Source organism: Cnephaeus nilssonii, assembly GCF_951640355.1.
Source record: "Cnephaeus nilssonii genome assembly, chromosome: 19".
NCBI classification, from domain to species: domain Eukaryota; kingdom Metazoa; phylum Chordata; class Mammalia; order Chiroptera; family Vespertilionidae; genus Cnephaeus; species Cnephaeus nilssonii.
In genome coordinates this window covers 42163855-42170649 of record NC_137090.1, presented here as the reverse complement: position 1 = coordinate 42170649, position 6795 = coordinate 42163855, and positions in this window count along the sequence as shown.

Here is a 6795-nt window from a genome sequence, read left to right as displayed (position 1 = left end):
GGATCCTAATAGACTGGGAAGTTTTTGGTTTTGGTTTGAGGCTGCTATCCTCTCCTTTGCCCCATCTTCCTAAAGCATAGAAAGAAAGAAAATCTCCCACACCCCCTTCCTGTGGAGAAGTCCAAACTGCTTGAAAAGCCCTGTGAATTCTGATTTTTCACAGGGCATTTGCAGTGGCAGAGGAGGCTGGGGAGCGTATGCCATGATCGTCATGGCAACACACTCCCTGGTGGGTCCTGGGCTGCACTCCCAGGCAGGGGGCCGGGGTGGGGGGGGAGCTGCTCCCCAGTGTGTGTCGCTCTCAGAGTGGGCATCAGAAGGCAAGTCTGCCCAGGAAACAGAGGGGGCTGGGGCAGCGAGGCCTAGTAGGTGTCCCATCTCACAAGGCAGGCAGACAGGTGGGCAATGTCAGAGAGTCTGACACTAGAGAACTCATAAGCTCGACCCAGGGTCTGACAAGAGCCACCCACGTGGGCAGATCTTTACTCTCCCGCACTATTTTTACTCCCTGGTGATGTGATCCGTTCTGGGCTGCAGGTGACACCTGCCTCTAGAAATGAAGGTCAGCAAACTCCATCACTCACGATGTCAGTGGTCCCCAAACTTGGCTGCACATTGACATCACCTGGAGATCTTTACAAAACGCTGCACCTGGCTCCCACTCCCAGGCATTCTGATGTAACGGGTATGGAGTCCAACCTGGCCATCAGGAGTTTTTAAATCTGCAGGTGATTCTAATATGTAGCAAAGGGCGGGAAGCAGTGCCCTATGTCAAGGGTCTCAGTCAGGGCTATGCGTGAGAACCGCCTGGGGAACGTAAGAATGCACGCACCCAGACCTCCTCAACCCAAACCTCCCAGGTTGGTCCCAGGTATCTGCAGTTGTCACAAGCTCCCAACACGTCTGGTAGCTACTGGAGTTTCTTATCAGGAACCCAGCAGCACATGAGGAAACGTTTTGTAGAGTGGATGGCCAATAAGGAGGCTTCCACAGGCCTCACTTTACCTCTAGTTTCAGTGCAACATCCCCATCCAGATCTACTCCCTAGAACCTTGAACTCTGACCCTCCCAAAAGATGCCCCAGTTAAAGTTGTTATTGTATAAGCAAAAGATGACCTGGCATTGCTATTTTTGTATGGCTCAATCTAATACCAACTCATTAGGAGACAATTGTTTCAAGAGACTTCTGTAACCAAGGTGGGGATGGGAGGGTCAGAGTTCAAGGTTCTAAGTAGCCCCACAGGGATGCCTGGAAGGGATGTACATGCAATTATAGCACTTGCTACAGTTATCTTCCAGGTGTTAATTCTTGATCTCATCCTGTGACCTTCATGGACCTGGGTTCCCCATCTTAGCAGGTACAGCCTTTTGCTCAGAGCTGCAGCCCTCAACTCCCTGCTTAGGAGGCCAGAGGTTCGGTCTCTGTTTGAAGAGCTACAGAAAGAGCATTGATAGAAGGTGGAACTCACCATGAGCTAAAGAACTAGATCCCCTACCTAACCTGGTGAAGGGCCACAGGTACAACATCTATGTTCATTATTCCCTTGCTTATATGAGTATCTCATTTTCTTTATTAATCTTTTTGAGATTTAGATTACAGAAGTAATGTGAGCTCATTGTAACTAATGAAACGATGTCAAGATTTATAAAGAAAAGGTCATCTCTTCCCGCCCTCCCCTCCATTCCCAGTGCCTTTCCCGCCATGTAACTAATGTTAACAGACACCTCATTTAATTTTTGTTAGGAAGTGAGTTTTTCCACATAAATGAATCTGCCCACTCATCAAAACTGTTGCTTTTACTTGCAAACACTTGAAGTAACTTGAAGTAGTTTAACCACCATAGACAAAGATTGCCATGGGCTGAATGTGTCCCCCACGAATTCATATGTTGGAACCCATGTGATGGCATTAGGAGCTGTGGCCTTGTGGGGGTAATTAGGTCAAGGGGTACAGTCTCCTGAAAGGGATTAATGCTCTTATAAAAGAGACTCCAGAGAGCTCCCTGTCCCTTCTGCCATGTGAAAACAGTGAGCCCGGAAGCGGGTCCTCACCAGACCCCAAATCTGCTAACTCCTTGATCTTGACCCTAACCTGCGGAACTGTGAGAAACAACTTTGTTTCTAAGCCACCCAGTCTATAGGTCACTCTGCTGTGGCAGCAGAATGGTCTAAGACAGTGGTCGGCAAACTGCGGCTCGCGAGCCACATGCAGCTCTTTGGCCCCTTGAGTTTTTAGCAAAGGCCAGCTTAGGAGTACCCTAATTAAGTTAATAACAATGTACCTACCTATATAGTTTAAGTTTAAAATATTTGGCTCTCAAAAGAAATTTCAATCGTTGTACTCTTGACTAATGAGTTTGCCGACCACTGGTCTAAGACAAAGATCATTCTAAAAAGTGCTACGCAGTGCCTTGACTTTTAAAGTGGAAAAACTCAAGGTCATTGCCATGCTTATAATACTTCATGTTTGAGAATGTTTTATAGTTCCCTAGCCACCTTTCGATGCATCTCCTACTTTGGTTTTTCCGGCGGGCCTTTAAGATTAGTAGAGCAGACAGCTGCGTTCCTGCTGCGCAGACCAGGAACCGAGGCCCTCCCTGGGAAGCGCAGAGTCCACGGCAGCGTCCACACCTCCTGTTCTGGAAGCTTAGTCGACTCTACTTACTCAACTGTCCCCGCTGTCTACACCGCTGCTCTGTATGTTAATGACCGCTCATTACCAATACCTTAGGGGCACTCAGGTGTGCAAAACGGCTCTGGGCTAAGCCACTTTTTACTTTCTGGAGTCTTTTTTAGTGATTCTCCCTGATCCCTCCTCCCTTCCCCCGCAAAGCCAATGACAAGTTGTCGTCTGGCACTTCCTCCTGCGCTCCAGATACCTTGTTCCACGTGCCACGAGCTGGAAAACTAGATGGGAAAAATTAGTCTTTTAGAATTTGCACGCTGTGAGTGAACAGGCTCTCACGGATTCTGCGGGCCGTTCCTGAGAGTTAGGGATGCAGAGGAGGCTCAGGTGCAGCACTTCCCGTTTTATTACGGGGAAATCTCACGCTGTTAAAAATAAGAGGCCTTTCAAAGTGAGAGGTCACCAGCATTTATGTGAAGTCGAAGAATAGCTATTCAGGCAGAAGCCCAGATAATGTTCTGATTAGGAGACAAAGGCCGGGGGCATTTGTGAGAAAGGGAAGGCGGACAACGGCATCAGTAGAAGGAAGGCATTTCTATAGGCGCAGGCAACAGAGGATGCTAACTCTAAGGAATGTTTTTAATTTTCAGTCCGGCCGGCATACTATCAGCTCTCTTATTCTCTTCGCAAACAGTTCTTTGGGCCAGCGTTGCTTTAGGCCCAGTGCAGAGGTGATTGGACCGTTTTGGCATCCAAACATTTGAGGCACAGGATGAGCAAGGCAGTTCTTCTGAGATGGCAGCTACGGCTCCATTTTAAATGGCTGCGTTGATTTATTTATTCCGACAAAACCTATTTAAACAGCAGAGAGAATAGTATTATGAACCTTCCTTATGAGTTGGGCAACTTCAACAGTGAACAACATGGTACACATTTCTCGCTTTGCTTGTTCACAATTTCCATTGGTGAACTCTGGATTCCTGAAGTACCTGGATGCTCCTGTACCACTGTCGCCAACGGTGGGTACCCAGCGAGGACCCCTGGCATGAGATGCAGCTTGCTCCAAAGGCCAGTCCCCCGGGGGCCCTGGGACCCCACGGAGCAGTTCACGCTTCCCAGGCCTGACCTTGTGGTGACTACAGGGAGGGAGCCTCGCTGGCTGCTGGCCTGACAGGGCCGTCCTGCTGGGCAGGTGGAGGAATGTAAGCCTGCCTGGGTCAGCTTCCTCACGGGTGTGCTACTTCCTCACCCTAGTTGTATGGGAGGCTGGGGAAGGAATTTTTATGAGTCTGGAGAGTAAATAGGCATTACTTCCACCTCCCTATGATACCAGCCCTGGAAGTTCCCACAGTCCACTCCCTCTGGCTTCTCAAATACCCAGAGTGAGTTCTCTTCTGGTCTGAACCCAGCCCTGCGCACGTGGGAGAGAGCGGGGCCCTTGACCAAGAACATTGCCCAGGTGGCTCCTGTGGTCCTCCCAGGGTCTTATGGGACAGGGATCATTCTGCCCATGAGGAGGTGGAGGCTTAGAGAGGTGAAGCCACATGTGCCAGGCATGTGATTAGTAAGCAAAAAAGTGGGGACTCGAATAAGCCTCATAATTTGAGTCTTCATTAATGAACAGAGAGCTAATTATAATCATTGAAGAGACTGTTCCTTTTCTGTTGTGATTAATTCTGAATTTATTTTTAGAAGAATGGAGACTGTGGTGAGGTTTTGTTCCGAGGGAGGAACGTGCCATCCCTGGCAGTTTTCTGTAGCCTGCCCTCTCCCAGGAAAAAACCTGCAGCAGTGGCCATTCATCCAGTGGATCCCCCTCCTACTCCCCCAACCCCCACCCCCACTCCACTCAAGGGCCCCGGGGATTTGTGTCCACCTGAGCTACTTGGAGGGAATCCTGGAGAAGCATTTTCACACCTGGATGAGAGGAGCACCACCTGCTTCAGCCACATTGTAGGGGAAAGAAGTTCGGGCCTGGCTTATCTTTGGGGAAAGAGAAGCAGGAAGGGATACTAATCAAAAGCCAGGCCTTGGGCCCTGGCCGGTTTGGCTCAGTGGATAGAGCGTCAGCCTGCAGACTGGAGGGTCCCAGGTTCGATTCCAGTCAAGGGCACATGCCTGGGTTACAGGCTTGGTCCAACATGCAGGAGGCAGCCAATCAATGATTCCCTCTCATCTCTCTCTTCCTCTCCTTTCCTCTCTGAAATCAATATATATATATATATATATATATATATATATATATATGCAGTCCTTGGTTGCAGTCCTTGGTGTGTGTGTGTGTGTGTGTGTGTGTGTGAGTGAGAGAGTATGTATGTGTGGTGTGTGAGTGTGTATGTGAATGTGTGTGTATGTGTGAGTGTGTACATAGATGTGTGAGTGTGAGTTTGAGTGAGTGTATGAGTGTGAGAGTGAGTGTAAGAGTGTGTGTGTGTGAGTGTGTATGTGAATGTGTGTGTATGTGTGAGTGTGTGTGAGTGTGTACATAGATGTGTGAGTGTGAGTTTGAGTGAGTGTATGAGTGTGAGAGTGAGTGTATGAGTGTGAGAGTGTGTGTGTGTGTGTGTGTGTGAGTGTGTGAATGTATGTGAGAGTGTGAGTGTGTACATAGATGTGAGAGTGTGTGTGTGTGAGAGTGTGTGAATGTATGTGAGAGTGTGAGTGTGAACCTCAATGAGGGCAGAGCCTCGGAGGAGCAGCAGTCCTCCTAAACCCCTTACTATTCCCTGAGCTTCGAGAGAGCCCAGCCCACGTGACGGGTTTCCCAGGCTTCAGATGTGCTAATAGTGGCCATGGAGTTGGAGGTGGGTCCTGGCCCTGGAGACTTCTGGTCTCTTTAATGTGGCTTTGCATCTCTCTGCTTGGCTCCTCGGTGCCTATTTTGTTGTTATTTACTCCCGAAGGGCAATCTCATTTCCACACTCCTCTGCTGCGGCTGGGGACTGGTGGGGAAGGGGCAAAAACTCCTTTCGCCATCCACCCAGCAAGACCAATGAAAAGCCGGATTTTGGTTTCAATGTTCTTTTTGGTCCCACAACGCATTTCACTTCTCTGAGGCCCTCCTTCCTTTCTCTTCTATCCTCTTCTTTCTCCTTCTTCCCTTCATGTTCCTTTTGCAAATGAAACCTCTAGTGCTCACCAGGGAAGCAGGGTTGGAATGGGGTCTCCTCCGGCTGGACAGCGGGTGTATGAGGGGCACCAGGGATCTGCGGGAAGGGGAGGAGGGGAGGAGATAGGCTTGCCTTTCTCTTCCCTCCTCCCTCCCTGCTCTCTCACCCCAGCACCTCTCTCTTCTTTCTATCCCATCCCTTTTTCTTCTTCTATATTCTGTCTGTCCTATCCCCCACAGTTCTTTCCTCTCCTCATTTACTATTAGGCTCTGCCTCCCGCTCCCCTGCCATCTTTTCACATGGGGGGGTGCCTGGCCCAATAGGATGCAAATGCAAACCCTACGTGTAAAATAAGATTCTCTGGTGGTCCAATCCATTTCTGAAAACATGACAACCTTGGTGTTTAGGGTGGTCTGCTCTGGAATGGTGTTTCTAGTGCGATGTGAGGACTCCAGCAGAAAGGCCTAGGGTTTTGTTAAACACACGGATTCCCACTAAGTCAGAATCTCTGGCAGTGAGGCCCAGGTCTAGACATCGTTTTCCACATGCTCCTCAGTGGTTCTCATACTCGTGGCAATTCCAGAAACTTTATGTAGCGGGACCTCTGGCTCAGAGACAACTGGACACGGGTGGACTGAGGGCTCTTCCTTGGAGCCCGAAGCCGGGTTTCTCCAAGACTCCAAGGGGAGAACTGAATCCATTTATCTTCTCCAAAGTCATGATTCCAAAATGCGTGTTTTCTGTTCACTAACTTTCTTTTCCTTCCCACTTTTTTTAAAAAATATTTTTTTATTGATTTCAGAGAGGAAGGGAGAGGGAGAGATAGAAACATCAATGATGAGAGAGAATCATTGATTGGCTGCCTCCTGCACACTCTCTACTGGGGATGGAGCCACAACCCAGGCATGTGCCCTGACTGGGAATCGAACTGTGACCTCCTGGTTCATAGGTCGACATTTTACCACTGAGCCATGCTGGCCGGACTCTCTGTCTTCTTGAGGCTGACTCTCAAGATCACTAGTCCCAAGGAGTGCACACATCTGCTATAGCGAGGGAAGA